Source organism: Euprymna scolopes, chromosome 45, assembly GCF_053919585.1.
Source record: "Euprymna scolopes isolate OS-2025 chromosome 45, ASM5391958v1, whole genome shotgun sequence".
NCBI classification, from domain to species: Eukaryota; Metazoa; Mollusca; class Cephalopoda; order Sepiida; family Sepiolidae; genus Euprymna; species Euprymna scolopes.
Genome location: NC_136526.1, coordinates 69,911,110 through 69,929,302, shown reverse-complemented (window position 1 = coordinate 69,929,302; position 18,193 = coordinate 69,911,110). Strand labels below are relative to the sequence as shown.

At 34.6% G+C, this 18,193-nt stretch overlaps 1 pseudogene across 1 annotated transcript in view; it reads right to left on the bottom strand.

The window, feature by feature from the left end:
* Positions 1-1,024: 1,024 nt before the first annotated feature.
* The window catches only part of LOC145269876 (histone-lysine N-methyltransferase SETMAR pseudogene), an 82,641-nt pseudogene continuing 65,472 nt past the window's right edge, over positions 1,025-18,193 (bottom strand). The window contains exon 2 of the transcript XR_013865276.1: positions 1,025-1,773. The product of XR_013865276.1 is annotated as a histone-lysine N-methyltransferase SETMAR pseudogene (transcript). The remainder of the gene's footprint in view (positions 1,774-18,193) is intronic.

Sequence of the window (18,193 nt, the reverse complement as noted above, 5' to 3'; positions counted from 1 at the left end):
TTTTCCTACGAAATAACTCTGTCAATTTTTAGTCTACACACTCGAAATTTGATATACAGATTACTGAGATTTGGGAAAATCGATGTGATCGGTTTTCGGCCAGAAATTTTCCTGTTAAGGGGTCAAAGTTCAACGATTTGACCTTTGAGAACTCTACCAAACTCCTCCGACAATTTTAGGTCTAAACACTTGAAATTTTAGATATTGGTTCCTTGGACATGGATTCAACTTAATAACTTTATTTGAGCCGTAAACAATAAATATTAAGGGGTCATAATAGGCGTCAAATTTAAAAAAAATTCCCCGTTTTTTTTTTTTGCTCAGCATACACCTCCAAACACCCGGGCAACGCCGAGCACCAATGCTAGTTTATTATATATATGAAAGTGAACGTGTGTGTGTGTGCGTGTGTGTATGTGTGTGTACATTTTCCAACGCAATAACTCTGTCAATTTTTAGTCTACAGACTCGAAATTTGATATACCGGGTATTGAGATTTGGGAAAATCTTTGTAACCCATTTTCGGCTAGAAATTTGGCTGTTAACGGGTCAAAGTTCAACGATTTGACCTTTGAGAACTCTACCAAACTCCTCCGCCAATTTTGGGTCTAAACACTTGAAACTTTAGATATAGGTTCCTTGGACATGGATCTAACTCGATATGAGCCCAAAACAATAAATGTTAAGGGGTCATAACAGGGGTCAAACTAAAAAAATTGACCGTTTATTTTTGCTCAACGTACACCCGGGCAACGCCACGCTGAAATGCTAGTATATATATATATATATATATATATATATATATATATATATAGAGAGAGAGAGAGAGAGAGAGAGAGAGAAAGAGGTTTGTGTTTACTATTAGGTGTGTGCAAATTAATGTCGTTTTTGGACGTTCAAATTTAAAAGATCATATCTCCTTTCATAATAAACTTTATTAACCGAAATATGAACGATTAGAATCGACACATTTTTGCTAACTCGTAAGAAGTTTATTCATCCCATTAGCATAGAAATCGGGAGTTTTGGAAGCGATGAAATAATTGAATGCCGATTCAGCATCATCTCGGCTTTTGAAGCATTTTTTCCCCAGAAAGTTGGCAAGATACTTGAAAAATTGATAAACTGTTGGCGAGAGATCCGATAAATATGGCGGATGAGGCAAGAGTCGCGTAGCCCAATTCGTTCAACTTCTGCAAGGTCAGTTAAGCAACATACAGGCGAGCGTTGTAATAGAGAAGAATTGGTCCCTTCATATTGGCCAATCTCGGGCATATACGTTGGAGCTTCTGGTGCATTTTGTCATTTTGTCGACAATACTTCTCTGCCGTAATCGTTTCGCCCAGATTCAAGAAGCTGTGATGGATGAATATTCTCGTGACACGTTACACTCGTTTTGGTTGCGATCTTTTTTATCATCGTTCAATTCATGCGGTACCCACTTGTCCAACTTTTTAATGGCGAACGATTGTTGAGTGGTCGACCTCGAGTTCAACAGCAACTTCTCGTGTGGTTTTGCGAATATCGGCTTCAATTATGGCTTTCAAGTGTTCGTTATCAACCACAGTCGGCTGGCCGTGACCGTCTTCATCTTCGAGGCTCCCGTCACCATTGAGAAATTTCTTGAACCACCTTCGTGTCACACGTTTGTTAGTGTTTCCTGAGCCATGCGCACGATTGATATTATGCGCTCTCTCAGCAGTTTTTCGGCCTAGTTTGAACTGGAACAAGAAAATCGTGTAGATTTGAATTTTGTCCATGCTGTTGAAAAGCCTGCAAAAAGAAAAAAAAAATGAATGAAGAGATTGAGAACGGTAACGAATAACACGATTCAATAGAGTGAAAAAAGCGCTGCAAAATGAGACATAACATGTCTATATTTATCAATGAATTAATTCTGAAATCATATATAAATAAAATATGTGGGAAAATGTTTCTGTACCAACTTAATATATTTTTACACAAACATTACACAAGTATAAATCATGTAGAATATCTGCATGAATATAATTACACGTAATCTATCGATATAATTATAAAACTCAAATGACGTTGTAGCGAGTGATGTAACCCACTTTCTGGTTTACGACATCCGGTTGCGCATGCGTGCATAAACATTAACCCATAACAACGTAAACAAATAAACACAAATCGCTTCTTTTCCAGATTTTGACCTGCGCACTGAAATATTAATGTTATTATTTCCAAATTATTATTTAACATGGGAAGGATGAGGATGTTTTGCAACTATTCTGTATTACAAGTATACTGTCGCAATTTTCTTACAAATAAATCAAGTTTGACCCATTGACAACGTATTGTTTTACTGTGTACGTTTTCAGCGTCCCAATTGTTTTATTTTTCGCGTTTAAATTATCTAAATAATTGTTAATACTTTCTGCATTTTTTTACATCGTTCGTTTCCGTATTACGTTTAAGTTATTTTAACGCAATTTTCTTACAAATAAATCTATTTTAACCTTTGACAACCATAAGAGCATTTTACAACTTATTGTTTTACTGTGTACGTTTTCAGCGTCCTAATTGTTTTTTTGTGTTTAAATTAAACGTTATATAAAAATTTGAATAGTGCAGATTTACCTATGAGTATGGCAAACCACTTATAATTCAATGGCTGCAAGTTTTTTTTAGATAAACAATTATAAACAGAACGACTCATAGAAATCTATCTATATTCTTTTTTCATTTTTAATATACTTTCATAGAAATGTTTGTTATGTCACAAAACTATTTTCTTTACGTCACAAGTGTCACGCTAATATATTAATTCCATAGCTAATATAACATACTGGCCCAACGGGTCACGGGTAGTCTAGTAGTTTACTAAAGATGATCGTCCCATAATAAAACCGAAAAAAAAAAACATTAGGGAATTTTTTAAATGAATTTTTAAAAGAATATGCAAATTAACTAGATCTTTTGCAGGTGAATGCAATTCCACGATCCATGTATAACAAAGCTTTATTTTCTTTTTAACTTTTTAAATAAATAGAAAAAAGGTGTTTGAATATGAATATCAATACACAAAAATAAATCCATATATATATATATATATATATATATATATATATATATATATATATATATATATATATATATATATATATATATATATACTTGCAAAAGTACCCGGCGTTGACTGGGTTCAAAAACAGTCTACAGAAAATGGACTCTGATTTATGAAAGTATGATAGGTTATGAAAAGGAAGGGTTGTAAAGAGATAGCTTTGGGGATATCAAAACCAAAGCAAAATATGATGAAAGTACAAATAAAATAGATAAACCCCATAATTTATTATACTATACCTGTTCACACTGAAACACTTATCACAATATTCTGTGGATCTATATTAAAAAACCTTGTTAAACTTTGTGACATATTTCCATTCTATAGAAGTCAGGCGCGAACGAACACCCCATAATTTTATTATACTATATTTCTTCAAACTGAAACATAATTATCAAAGTATACTTACGCAGATAGATATGAAAAGTCTTTATTAAAGTTTGTGCCTATTTCCATTCTATGGAGGTCAGGCGCAAACGCAGACCCCACAAATTTATTATACCATCCCTATTTAAGTTAAAACATACTTATCAAAGTATTCTTGTATACATCTATATCAAAAACACCTGTAAACGTTATTTTATTTTAATTTTTAAATTTTTTATTTCCATACTTAGTGGAGCAGGCGCGAACGCAGACCCCACAATTTTAATGAACCACCGTTCTGCCAGATCAAACATACCCATTCCTGTGTCTCGATACATCTTCTATCATTATATGTAATCAGTTTTTTAAAATAGTCAACCATATAGGAGCCTACTCGTGACCACACACACACACACACACACACACAGCTTTATATTATAGATATGGTTTACTCCGTGGGCCGTCCAACCGCGCTTAATTGCTCCTTGTTGTTCATTTTACTGCTTATTTCTTTTAGCATGTTAGAATGTTCAATACTTGACAGCAACTGTTTCGTAGCGCTGGAAACTTCATGTAGTTATTATGTCAATTTTTGAAGTTATTTCGCCATTCCTATCTCAGAAGAAAAGGAACTCGTCAACTTTAAAAGAAAATAACAGGAATATGGTATGATTAAAATTTCAGAAGTTGCCAATGTGTTTTTATTTTAATTTAGTTACACCCTGTTTGAATTTTTTATTTCACACACACACGCACGCACACACACACACACACACACACACACACACACACACACACACACACATATATATCATAATTTAGGAATTTAAAATTTGTGATTTGAAAAAGTTAAATTTCAAATATAGAAATTTTATTGCATGCAAGACTGCCTGCTTCCCTCCGGACTACAACTTGGATGTCTTCAAGTCTAATGTTAACAAATTCCTAATGAACCGCCCCCTTAAGTAAACACTCCATAAAATCTCCACACTAACGTAATGTACTTGCAATAACCCTTATCCCTGAGTGGCTTCCGGGCCTTGATAAGTGGTAATCACTGTGTAAAAAAAAAAAAAAAAAAAAAAAAGACAAAGAATACAGTATAGTAAAATATATTTCTTTAACCCATGAGTTTTCGATGTTTATACAACTCCTCGGAGGAAAAATATTGCAAATATTATAAAAGGTTTGCACCTGATTTGCTAAAGGTAATAAAAATAGAAAATTAAATTAATTTTTTTTTTATCTTACTAGTCATTTGTCCTGTTATAATCGTATTCCATTTTGTTATTTTTGTATAATATAATTACATAATTCTGTTAATTCATTATTCTGGTTTTCGAGTATATAATTATCTTGTAATTACATCATATTTGTATTCCAAAATTTCTTATTCTAATATCCAATATATATGGTCTCATATATTTGTGTTCCAATATGTTATACTGATATACTAGTCATTCCTTATTGTTCTAGTTTACCATTAATCTTTTTTGTCTGGTATTTCATTATTCGTCTTATTCTATAAGTGTTTTAAAATGATTGTAATTTAAACGATTACATAAAAGGGTAACGCTCTTTAAAATGGTACGTAAACAAAGGTATTATAACGAAAAGTTATTTAAAAAATAAATCAAATAGTGCTGAGAAAGCTCCAACCAGAACTTGCCCCCATACTTACAAAACTGTTTAAGCGTTGCCTTAAGGAGAAGTGCTTTCCACCACCCTGGAAAACCTCATCAGTATGCTCTGTATTTAAGAATTCAGGTGAAAAGTCATCTCCCTCTCAGTACAGACCAATAAGTCTCCTGTGTGTCATGAGTAAGTTGTTGGAATCCATATTAAATAAAGAAGTAATCAACCACCTCAACAGAAACAACCTTCTTAGTGACATGCAATATGGTTTCCGCTCTGCAAGATCTACAGCAGATGTGCTAACGGTTATATCTCACAGGATTAGTGAATATCTTGACAAAGGTTTCCTTTCCAGGGCAATTGCTCTTGACATATCGAAGGCCTTCGATAAGGTATGGCATAAGGGCCTACTTCACAAGATTTCCAGCTACAGTATCACTGGAAATGTTTTCTCAATCATTAAATCATTTCTCTCTGATAGGCTCATAAGAGTAGAGGTTGGTGGGCAGAAATCAGAGGCCCACAGTATTAATGCTGGAGTCCCCCAGGGGTCCATCCTGGGCCCAACTCTCTTCCTGATCTACATCAATGATCTCCCAAAACATACTTAAATCATTCGTTGACATCTATGCTGATGACACGACCATCTACGGCAACACATCAAAGGCCGTAAATGACAAAGTTCTCTCTAATTATCTCTCCTCTGATCTTGAGCGCATGGTATAATGGGGGAAGAGGTGGCTGGTCACTTTTAATGCATCCAAAACCAAGCTTCTATCTTTACATCATAAACGCTCTGATCTCCATCTGGCATCAATTGAAATGGATGGCTCTCGTCTTTGGGAGGCTCCAATATTTGACAAGCTTCTGGGTTTGACCTTTACTCCTGATCTGAAATGGAACACGTACATAAAGTCTGTTGCCAGGGACGCTGGGAAAATGGTGGGATCCTTCTACCGCTCCAGAAGATATCTCACTACTAATACAATTCTCTATCTGTATAAAAGTCAAGGACGTCCAAGAATGGAGCACTGCTGCCATATCTGGGCAGGCGCTACTAAAAACAGCCTATCCTGCCTTGACAGAGTACAAAATAGACTTCGTGGTTTAGTGGGGGGTGCCCTTTTCTCTTCCCTGCAACCTCTCTCCCACAGAAGAGACGTTGCTAGCCTGTCTTTGTTTTATCGTTATTTCCATGGCAAGTGCTCATCTGAGCTCCAATCCCTCGTCCCCCCTCGCCAATCTTTCACGAGAAACACCCGTCTGGCTGAACTACTGTCAATAATTTTCCCCATTCTTTATCTGTGCCGAAATCCAAACGTAGATTCCATGAGCAAAGCTTCTTTCTTAGAACTGCACGCCAGTGGAACTCTGCCGCTTGTCTGTTTCCCACCTGACTACAACTTGGACGTCTTCAAGTCCAACATAAACAAACTCCTGACAAACCGCTCCCTTAAGTAAGACACTCTATCAAAACCCCCAATACTAATGATTACTACAATACTATCTCATTGATTACTGTACACACAATAACCCTTATGCCTGACTGGCCTTCGGGCCTTGATAAGTGGTGACCCCCATGTAAAAAAACAAAAAAAAAACAAAACATCATTTGATATGAAAATTAAAAATTCCGCAAGAACCTTTTCCACAACCTAATAGTTGATAGCTAGATGGATAGCTGGGCAAATAGATAGAGATGTCCCCATTTAGAGGCCCCCCCACAAGGTACACTAAACGTGGTTAGTTAGGGTTAGGGCTAGGGTTAGGACCAAATTTAATATCGTCTCCATCTAGAAGGATTTCTTCATCACGAGGACCGAACTGATGAACTGCAGCAATTGTTATCTATATAATTATAAAACTCTGTCGACCGTCCAACCACCCTTGTTTGCATCTTGTCTATCAAAAACATTGTTGTCATGGAAACCAGTCTAACCATATTAAGTACAAATGAACTTACTTAACTTGTAGACATAGTTTCAATTATGAAACTATTTTTTGTTATATTTTGGTTTTGGTTTCGATTCTAGCTGATGGCATTCGAATAATATTTTTTTTTGTTTTTGAAATCATGGCTGTATAGTTGATACAATATAATATGAATAATTGACTCTATAATAATAATAATAATAATAATAATAATAATAATAATAATAATAATAATAATAATAATAAATAGGAAAGAAGCGTAAATTAAAAAAATAGCATATTTAAGCGTATTTTACGACCGGGCATCGCCGGGCTAGTAAATTTCTAAAACACGCATCCAATTTAAAAAAAAAAAAAACTTATGCTAGATTCGAACTTGAGTATTGGTTATTTATTTGCTTCTCCACGGAGCAAATTAGACACAAAGCCGTTTTTTAATGTGGAGAGAAGGGGAGGAGGAGGGGAGTAAGGGGGGGGGGTCTGCTCCCCCAACTCGGGTATTGACATTGTAAAAATTATTCTCTTATTAACGTGTATTCTTGTTATTCCGTATTTGTGAAGAAATCTAATGGTTATGTTTGCGTGCGGACAGACAAACTCACCAACCACCATAAGAATAAAAAGTATATAGATGACTAGCCTTCTTGGAATTAGTTTTATCCTGTAGTGAAATGTGATAACCGTATTAGATGTCGTTAAGGGACGCGTATACGTATGCGTTGCGTGGGTTCAAGTGTCGCGTGTTATTTAAGCCATTTTCGATAGTTTATAAGCGAGCGAATATCTCTTGGGAGTATAGCATCCCCGCGTGACTGCGCAAAAAGTGCCACAAATGACCAGAGGACAAACCAAACAAAATCGAAAGGGGGGGGGGGGGGAGAGAGAGAGAGAGAGAGAGAGAGAGAGAGAGAGAGAGAGAGAGAGAGAGCTTTAAAGCACGTGTGTACGTGAGTTCGTTCCTCGTAGCTTATCGTGTCGCATACCTGAATGTTGGCAACAAGAGCAACAATATTAACGTACATTTCTGTTTTTGTGTCGAACGCGATCTTCTTAATTATGACGTGAGATATAACACCATTCGTGTATATATATATATATATATATATATATATATATATATATATATATATATATATATATATATGAGACAGCCCCTTTAAGAAATATATATATATATATATATATATATATATATATATATATATATATATATAACTACTTCATTTATTCACATAAATTTAATATACGAAAGTATAGATTTATGCGTAAACTTTAAGTATTTACTTCAAAAGTGCTCAATACGTAGGTAGAGCTAGTTAGTAATTTATAAAATATATATGGCGATTAAGCTACACTGAATATTCTGCGTTTCATCCAACTATAGGATTCGTCAGGCTTATGCGCGAATTCTGTCGTTGCTTCTTGTTTTTATATATGTTGAGGATTTCTAGTTGGCCAATCAGCTTTCTAGTCTCCACCGCGCCCCTTCCTATCAGTCAATGGGCATGCATTTTATCAAACAAAGGATCTGTTTTAGAACTAGGTTAGTGGTTTTAGGTGGCCGTTCTCCTTTTTTTTATACATATAAATATACCTATGTGTACACAATGATGCACATATATATACATATATACATATATATATATATACATATATGTGTGTGATCGTTTAGGTATATTCATGTTTATTTAATTAATTTATTTGTTTGTTTTCTATTGTTATTGTTAGTTTTAGAGCTATTTTGTATCGCTATCCTAGAGTAAGTTTTATTTTGTGAACACAGTTGTTTGCTATTTCCCGCCTACAGTTTAATAGATTTTGAGGTTCTTTAAAGTACAGGATAGAAAATTTTTCATGGAGGCATAATTTACATGGGTCGTCTAAATGTCTGCATGTGGTAGCTTGTCTCATTATTTTCCATTCGACTACCGGCGAATGTCCGCTTTCTTTGAGTTCTCAGTATTTATTCGCTAGTGTTGTTTTTATACGGTGTTTTTTTATTTTTGAATGTGCTTTTGTGGTCATAGTATCGGGTTTTGAAATCTAAGGAAGTCATGCCTATGTAATATTTCTTGTTATTCGGGTTTTCTTTCGAAAATATTGTTGCTTGATAAACTACGCTTTTTGTTAGACATTTATTTTGGACTGGGCAAAGTGTGCGGTGTCTACAATTGCATTTATCTTGTTCGTTATTAGTATTTTTTATTTATGGTATGGTTGTTCTTGTCCGGGGTTGGTTTGTTATTATTATTATTATTATTATTATTATTATTATTATTATTATTATTATTATTATTTCTGCTAGTGTCTGTCATGGTGTCTACTTTTTTATTGTTTATTTTGTTGTTGTTTACATTGTTTTCATTTAGCATTTTGTTATTATGTGCCTTAATTATCATCTCTAAATTTTCGCAACAACTGTAAGATAACTTCAAGGTATTTTTATTGAAGGTTTTGTGTAAGGGGTTGGTTGCAGGAAAGTGTTTTTCAATAAGATCTAGAAATTTCTTGCTGAGTTTTGTTTTTAACATTTGATTGCATGGGGCCGTATACCACATTATAGTTCTTTTTCTTCTGTTTTTAATTTTATTATAGTTGTTGGTGTTTTGTTGCTTATATTTGATATTGATATTTTTGTATCCACTATTTTTTAGGGCTGTTTCGTAAATATTGGATGACCTGTTAAATGCATTTTCATCGCTTGAGTTATTACTGAGTCTACTTACGATCGAGTTAGGCATATGTTTTATAATTGATGGTGGGTGGTTGGACTTAGGGTTTACGTAACTTGGAGTAGCGTTATCTTTTAAGTATGGTTCATATGTGTTTTTATCTAAGTTTTATTTTTATTTTTAAATAAATAATAAATGGATGAGACGGTAATAAAAAATAAAACATATATATATATATATATATATATATATATATATATATATATATATGAATATAATATTGATTATATATATATATATACTCGCATTTAAGCCCGGCGTTGCTCGGGTGTTTGGAAGTGTATGTTGAGCAAAAAAGAAAAAAAGCGGTCAATTTTTTTAACTTTGACCCCTATTATGACCCCTTAACATTTATTGTTTTGGGCCCAAATCAAGTTATCAAGTTAGATCCATGTCCAAGAAACCTATATCTAAAATTTCAAGTGTTTAGACTCAAAATTGGAAAAGGATTTTGGTAGAGTTCTCAAAGGTCAAATCGTTGAACTTTTACCCCTTAACAGCCATATTTCTGACCGCAAACCGATCACAAAGATTTTCCCAAATCTTAGTACCCGGTATATTAAATTTTGAGTGTGTAGACTAAAAATTGACAGACTTATTGCGGAGGGAAATGTACTCACACACACAGAGACACACAGACAGACACACAGACACCTTCACTTATATATATATATATATATATATATATATATATATACGTGTGTGTGTGTGTGTGTGTTTCTAAATAGTATTTTTTGGAAAAAAGAAATCGAGCAGAAGATCATTTATAAGGAAAATCCGAAAATAAGACCATATTATTTATATTTTGTTTACAGAAAGTATTAAATAAGTCATTGGTACCTTCGGTTTCAAATCCGATATTTAGGAACCATTTTAAGTACCCATATCAAGCTCATCTCCTAGATGAGTATTGGCTGAAGAGAGCTTGATATGGGTATCTAAAACGGCCCCTAATCATCGGGATGAAACTGACGGTACCAATGACTTATCTAAAACTTTCTGTAAACAAATATATATATATATATATATATATATATATATATATATATATATATATATATATTGTGTATATTTAGGCAGCATTTTCTCATCTAGACACATATTATTGAATAGCACGGAGTTATTCTGTTTTACAATTTTCCTTTTTATCTTCTCCAATCTCCGAATAGTCCTTTTTGTGTTCTTCTCAAAATTGTATAAGTTGGATCCATAATCACGACAGAAGTGCTTCTATCATCCTCAGGCATATTGCAGAAATAAATGTAGAAATTGTTTTTTTAAATGATATATATATATATATATATATATATATATATATATATATATATATATGTATATATACATATATATATATATTCATAGTCACGTGGTAGCTTGTTACAAGTTAGTTGCGCGGACTTTTTTTTAAATTAATTATTTTAATATTAAATATATTTATATACATACACACACACACACACACATATATATTCGAAATTTATCCCATTTTGAAATGTTTAATATTAAAATAAATAATTAAAAAAAAATAGTCACCCATATAGGAGCCTATTCGTGACAAGACACACACACACAGACGGTCGGATTTATATATATATATATATATATATATATATATATATATATATATATATATTTTACACAGTGATCACCACTTATCAAGGCCCGGAAGCCACTCAGGGATAAGGGTTATTGCAAGTACATTACGTTAGTGAGGAGATTTGCTGAAATGTTTACTTAAGGGGGCGGTTCATTAGGAATTTGTTAACATTGGACTTGAAGACATCCAAGTTGTAGTCCGGAGGGAAGCAGGCAGACGGAACAGAGTTCCACAGGCGTGCAGTTCTAAGAAAGAAGCTTTGTTCATGGAATCTGCGTTTTGATTTAGGCACAGATATAGAGTGGGGGAAATTTTTCACAGTGGATTCAGCTAGACGGGTGTTTTTCGTGAAAGATTGGCGAGGGGGGACCAGAGATTGGAGTTCAGACGAGCATCTGCCATGGAAATAACGATAAAACAAGGACAGGCTCGCAACGTCTCTTCTGTGGGAGAGAGGTTGCAGGGTAGAGAAAAGGGCATCCCCCACTAAGCCACGAAGTCTATTTTGTACTCTGTCAAGGCAGGATAGGCTGTTTTTAGCAGCTCCTGCCCAGATATGGCAACAGTATTCCATCCTTGGACGTACTTGGCTTTTATATAGATAGAGAATTGCATCCGTAGTGAGATATCTTCTGGAGCGGTAGAAGGATCCCACCATCTTTCCAGCGACCTTGGCAACAGACTTGATGTACGTGTTCCATTTCAGATCAGGAGTAAAAGTCAAACCCAGAAGCTTGTCAAAACACGGGGCCTCACCCAGACGAGAGCCATCCATCATAATTGATGCCAGATGGGGATCAGAGCGTTGATGATGTAAGGATAGCATATATATATATACATATTCTTGGGTTGAGCATATTGGGAAGTGAAGCGACGCTCTTTATGTAACCCAATCGAGCGGAGGCATTTGGACGATGTTAAAACATCGTTAATTCATTGCCCACACAGCAGCAGCCGTATAGCGCAATGGTGAGAAGCCTTTGGTCGATCGGGTTTCGATCCTGGCTTGAGGCAGTTGCCTGTCTAGCCGCACTGATGATGAGCTGCGAAACAGTACTGTATGTGGATGAGTATATATATATATATATATATATATATATATATATATATATATATATATATATATATATATAGGGCGAATGAACTCTTTTTCTGGGTCAACGGCCAACTAGCACCGTGTATATTTGTGTGTGTGTATATGTGTATTGGGGTGGAGAGGGCTCCCGTAAGCCGTGGTGAAGGCAACCTTTCTAGGAGAAGCAAATCTCTGATTTAAAAAACCATAAAGCGGAAGACCATTACCCGCATTAAGCTGGTCTGCAGTTTAATTTGTTGCTGGCTATCTTGCTCTTGATTGTTGCTGGATCTCAACATTTTGAACCGAGAGAGAGACTTAGCTGTCGTACAAAGCTAAGACTCTGTAACATCATATTTGCATAGATACTCCCTCAGGCATTTGGGCTCATGGATTTTAAATGTCTGAGTGAGTTGCACTCGTCTGACAAGACGTTGCAATCATATATATATATATATATATATATATATATATATATATATATATATATATATATATATATACAAAAATGAGAGATGAGGATAAAAGTAATGTATGACTTTATTAAAGACGTAATTAAACTTGTATCGTTTCATTTTATGTTGGAACTTATTTAAAAAAAATTTTTTTTGTACATTTTTATATTTTCTTCATTTTCACATTGTTGTTCTTTTTATTTTCTTTTTTATTGTTTTATTTATCTTTATATATGTATTTGTGTATCCTCTCTATACTGCTTCTATCTCTTTCCCCCTCCCTTTCATTACTTCTCTTCTATCTTTCCTATTTTGTATTTCTTTTTATTATCATAGGCTCCTTTTTATAGCAGCCTATATATATTTATTTAAATATTACCTACATATACATACATATATATATATATTTAAATATGACCTATATATATATATATATATATATATATATATATATATATATATAGTCTTTGAAGTTTTTAACCTTTAAAACTATACAAAAACTCATTTTTTATCATGCGTTAGAAAACCATCTAGTCAGTAAGTTATTTAATCACCTGCAATCACTACATCAACTCGCTCTCGAATTTACTATAGTACCAATAATTTATTTTTCAAGGGATCACCAGTTGTTTTCCATGAAACACTGTTTTGGGGACTTAAAAACAAAACAGTGTATTATATCATGGCTCCCCAGCAGTGTTGATCAAACACCACCACCCTTAATCTTAGGAAGAAGACATGTTACAAACATTTGATTCAAATTACTATTCTTAATTGCAATTACTAACCTCTTCATGCTATAAAAATGAATTTCTTACCTGTGTGATTCATCAATTTCCACATTTAAAATGGACATATTTTTGTAATTTTTCAGTCTTGTATTTATAAGATTAATCCATTTAACTAATTATCAGCCCCACAATGATTAGTATTTAGTATATTTACATTCTTATTTATTTAAAATTAGATATATAAAGGTTAAAAATATTTTTACATATATACATTTTTTTTAAATCTATATATTAATTTATTATATGCAATTATAAATACATTTTATACATTGCTAACATAGTTTTGGATTAAATATATATATATATATATGTATATATATGTATATATATATATATATTTATTTAAATATTACCTACATGTATAGTACCACCCTTATATATTGTACCAACTTTTAATTATTATTTTTCATTTTATCCTATTTCTTCATTTTCATTTCATATCTAAATGTTATTAAGCCAGTTGTTTCTATATTTGCATTTTGTATAATTCTGGCTTTTCTCTTCTTCTGATGAGAAGCATTTAGATTCAAAATAACATGGCCTAAATATGTTTTTTTTACAAATTTCCCCTTAACTTTTCCCTGTTCTGATGATATAATAAATTCACAAATAACTTTTATAACTCATTTTTCATTTTAATATTTTTGTTTTTATTCCCCCTTCGTAGTTGTCCTGCATATGACCTTAAACTATATCCAGTGGTGAGGCCTCAGCTTGCGAGCTTTGGGGGAGTGTGGAGCCACCATTTAATTGCCATTGCTCCCAGGTCCACTCTGACCCGTAGTGGTAGTACCTGTTAGAGTCCCAACTATGGGTTAAATAAAACCCGACTTGAAAACAACAAATATATTCTATTAAAAATTGTTTCTTAAATTTTTGGATTCGGCATTAAATAACCTGAAAAGGGTTGATATGCCGTAAAACAAACACACAACCAAACCAAACCAAACCAAACCAAACCAAACCAAACCAAATCCTTGGTAGTGTTTTTTTTATCTTGATAAGTTTTGCTTTGTTAAAGATTTTCTCTTTGATAACATATATATATATATATATATATATATATATATATATATATATATATAGTAATCCACGTGAAGTACTGTTTCGTTATATCACAACTCATTAGTGCGGTTAGACTAGCACCTTTCCCTATCGATTAAATCTACAACCATCGCGTTAATCGTCGACAGTTCTAACCACTGGACCATGGATTAGTGCTCGTAAACGTCTCATCAAATGCCCATTAAATAAACATTCGCCCATCGCTTTCGAGCTGCTAGTTTCTTTACAAGTAGCCAATTAAGCAGCGGATCGGATACATTTACGACAGTGCTCAACCCAAAGAGAAGGGCTTAATATGTAGTTGTCTACATATAGTGCTGTTTTGTTGTATCACAACTCATCAGTGCAGCTAGACCAGCATCTATCCCTAGTCGGAGATTGAACCTACAACGATCGCGTTGATACTCGGCAGTTATTGGGAGAGATTGAGCATTAAGAAGGGAAGGGAAGTAAAAAAGATGAAGAGAGAAAGATAAATGTAAGTTACGTATGTGTTGTGTAGTACGGAGTTTCATATTGGTAGACATGTTTAGCGGAGGACTCTTAACACGATAACGATGATGATAATGCTGAGGGAAACATTTATAACAGAGTGAGAATGAAATCATTATTGAATGAATGTGTATTACTGTTCTTTTACACTGAGGGGGGGGAATCATTATTTATGATGGAGAAGGGGGATATATTACTTGGAATGGGGTTATACAAAGTTCATATTAAGATGATTAACATGTTAACTTCAATTGTTGAATGACGACACGAAGACACACAGTTACAAAAAATCGATGATATTCTTTATTTCATTTGACTGGTCGAAATGATGATGACGTCAGGAATTCAAATTCGTTTCTACATGGTTAAATGTTCTCCCTTCGCTTCTAAAGGGACCCTCCTCTGATCATGTCAACTCTTTCCGACTGCCTTTGCTGACTGCTCGAACCTGACTGCTAGACTGCCTTGATCTGACTAAAACTAGCTTCTATACTGAGAAATTCCCTTTTTGCTATGACGTCAGATGTGTGGTTCCAAAACGTGACCAACTCACGTGGCTGAGCACTGTTTCCAAAACACACTTCTGCAAACAAAAATTCTCAACTAACATATTTTTTACAAAATATTTTTAATTAGTATCGTTCATTCTTTTTTAGCTAACCTTTTTAATTAAGTTTTCATAAAAAATGAACAATTAATTCTTTTTACAATACAAACAATACAAACAATATAAACAATACAAACAATATAAACAATATACAAACAATAACTATTTTATATGGAATTTAACAATAGCTAAATTCTAGCATTCCAATTCTAAATCTATTTCTGAACCTTGCTTACAAAGTTCGAATCTCGGCTTATCCTAATCTCATTTTCCACTTATCTAATGTTTTTCTTATTTGCAGGAAAAGGAGACAGCCCTTTTTCCTGTAACATATGGACAGAGAGAGACGGGGTAAGAAGAAAATAGCAGGCAGGTGGATTAGAAAGAGAGAGAGAGAGAGAGAGAGAGGGAGGAAAGAGAGAGAATTAGAGAGATAAGTCTGGAGAGACGTGGAGGAAGATATGGAAAACAATCTATAACATAAATCTCACCTGTCTGTTTAAACGCATGTATGTATGTATGTATGTATGTATGTATGTATGTATGTACGTATGTATGTATGCATGTACGTATGTATGTATGTCAGGTAATGTCATATGCTACTGGTACTATGTAACCCAGTACTACCTGCCTCATGGTCGGGTCACCGGCGACTAAACTGGTTCCCCCACCAGACTTGTTTGGTGAGGAGGGCGGCTAGTCTCCCTGAAGGATTAAAAATAAGACCTTCCAAAGGGCGAATGAACTCTTTTTCTGAGTCAACGGCCAACTAGCACCATGTATATTTGTGTGTGTGTATATGTGTATTGGGGTAGAGAGGGCTCCCGTAAGCCGTGGTGAAGGCAACCTTTCTAGGAGAAGCAAATCTCTGATTTAAAAAACCATAAAGCGGAAGAACAGTATTCGCATTAAGCTGGTCTGCAGTTTAATTTGTTGCTGGCTATCTTGCTCTTGCTTGTTGCTGGATCTCAACATTTTGAACCGAGAGAGAGACTTAGCTGTCGTACAAAGTTAAGACTCTGTAACATCATATTTGTATAGATACTCCCTCAGACATTTAGGCTCATGGATTTTAAATGTCTGAGGGAGTGGCACTCGTCTGACAAGACGTTGCAATCATCATGTATGTATGTATGTATGTATGTTACATATGTATGTATCCCAAAAACTGTCGACAGAGGCAACGGATTTTCACGAGATTGGTATCATTTTAACGCTCAACCCTTCGGAAGACAAATATCGAAAAATTGGCTAAAAACATTAATTCCTTCACCCTCAACCAGGCACTGTTCTATAGAGAGGGGTCGCTTTTTTCGCTTCTTTTCGATTGTCTAGCCTTAATTTAAATCTACGGCACTTCCGGTTTCTCGATGTGAGTAATAGCTAACGCGTCACGTTTTTTTTATCGCTTACTTTTCCTCCTTCGCGGTACGGGTTCAAGCCTGCCTGCTGACTACCATTTTTCTTTTTCTCAACACACCCCTTCAAACATGAAGGCAACGTCAGGCACCCAGACTAGTTGAAGAATAAGAGGTATAAAGAGAGTGAGAAAATATGGAGAGAGAGAGAGAGACAGAGAGAAATGTGAGGGGAAGGTGGGATTAGAGATATACAGAGAGAAATACACAGAGAAGAGGAAAGAGAAGAGAAAGACAAAAAGAAAGAAAAAAAAGGAAATAATCAGAAACAGAAAGAGAGGAGAGAGAGAGGGAGGGGGGAGAAAGCGAGGGAGAGAGAGGGAAACTGTAAGAGAGAAAGTAAGAATTCTTCCTTCAAAATCCTCGCCTTAACATTTTTTTCAAATTACATTTTTTTTTAATTACATTTTCACCCCAAACAAGGCAAATTGCCACTTTGGTGTAGGGGGGGGGCTACTATCAGGGCCAACAACTACTGGGGTACTATTTCGGGATTTGGGCAGCAAGATGTCGGTGCACGTTACACTTGAACTTCTGCACGTCAGTATATGAACTGAAACAAATACATTGAGGACATTGCAAAAGCTGCTGCAAAGAAGGTGGGTTCCCTCTATCGTGCTAGAAAACTACTCACAACTAAGCTATTATTCACCCATGCATTGAGTATTGTTGTCACATCTGGGCTTGTGTATCTATCTCTAGTCTCTTAGATAGGGTCCAAAAAGGGGTCTCCAATCTAATAGGTCCCACTTTGTCAACTAAGCTCCAACCCCTGTCCCATCGCCGCAATATTGCACCTGTGCTTGTTTTATAAGTATTTTAATGATATGTGCTCTGATGAACTAGTTACACTTGTGCCCCCTCGACGAGTATATCCCCAATAAACTCACTTAGCAACAAAATCACACCCCTTCATTGTTGACGTCTCTTAATGCCAGAA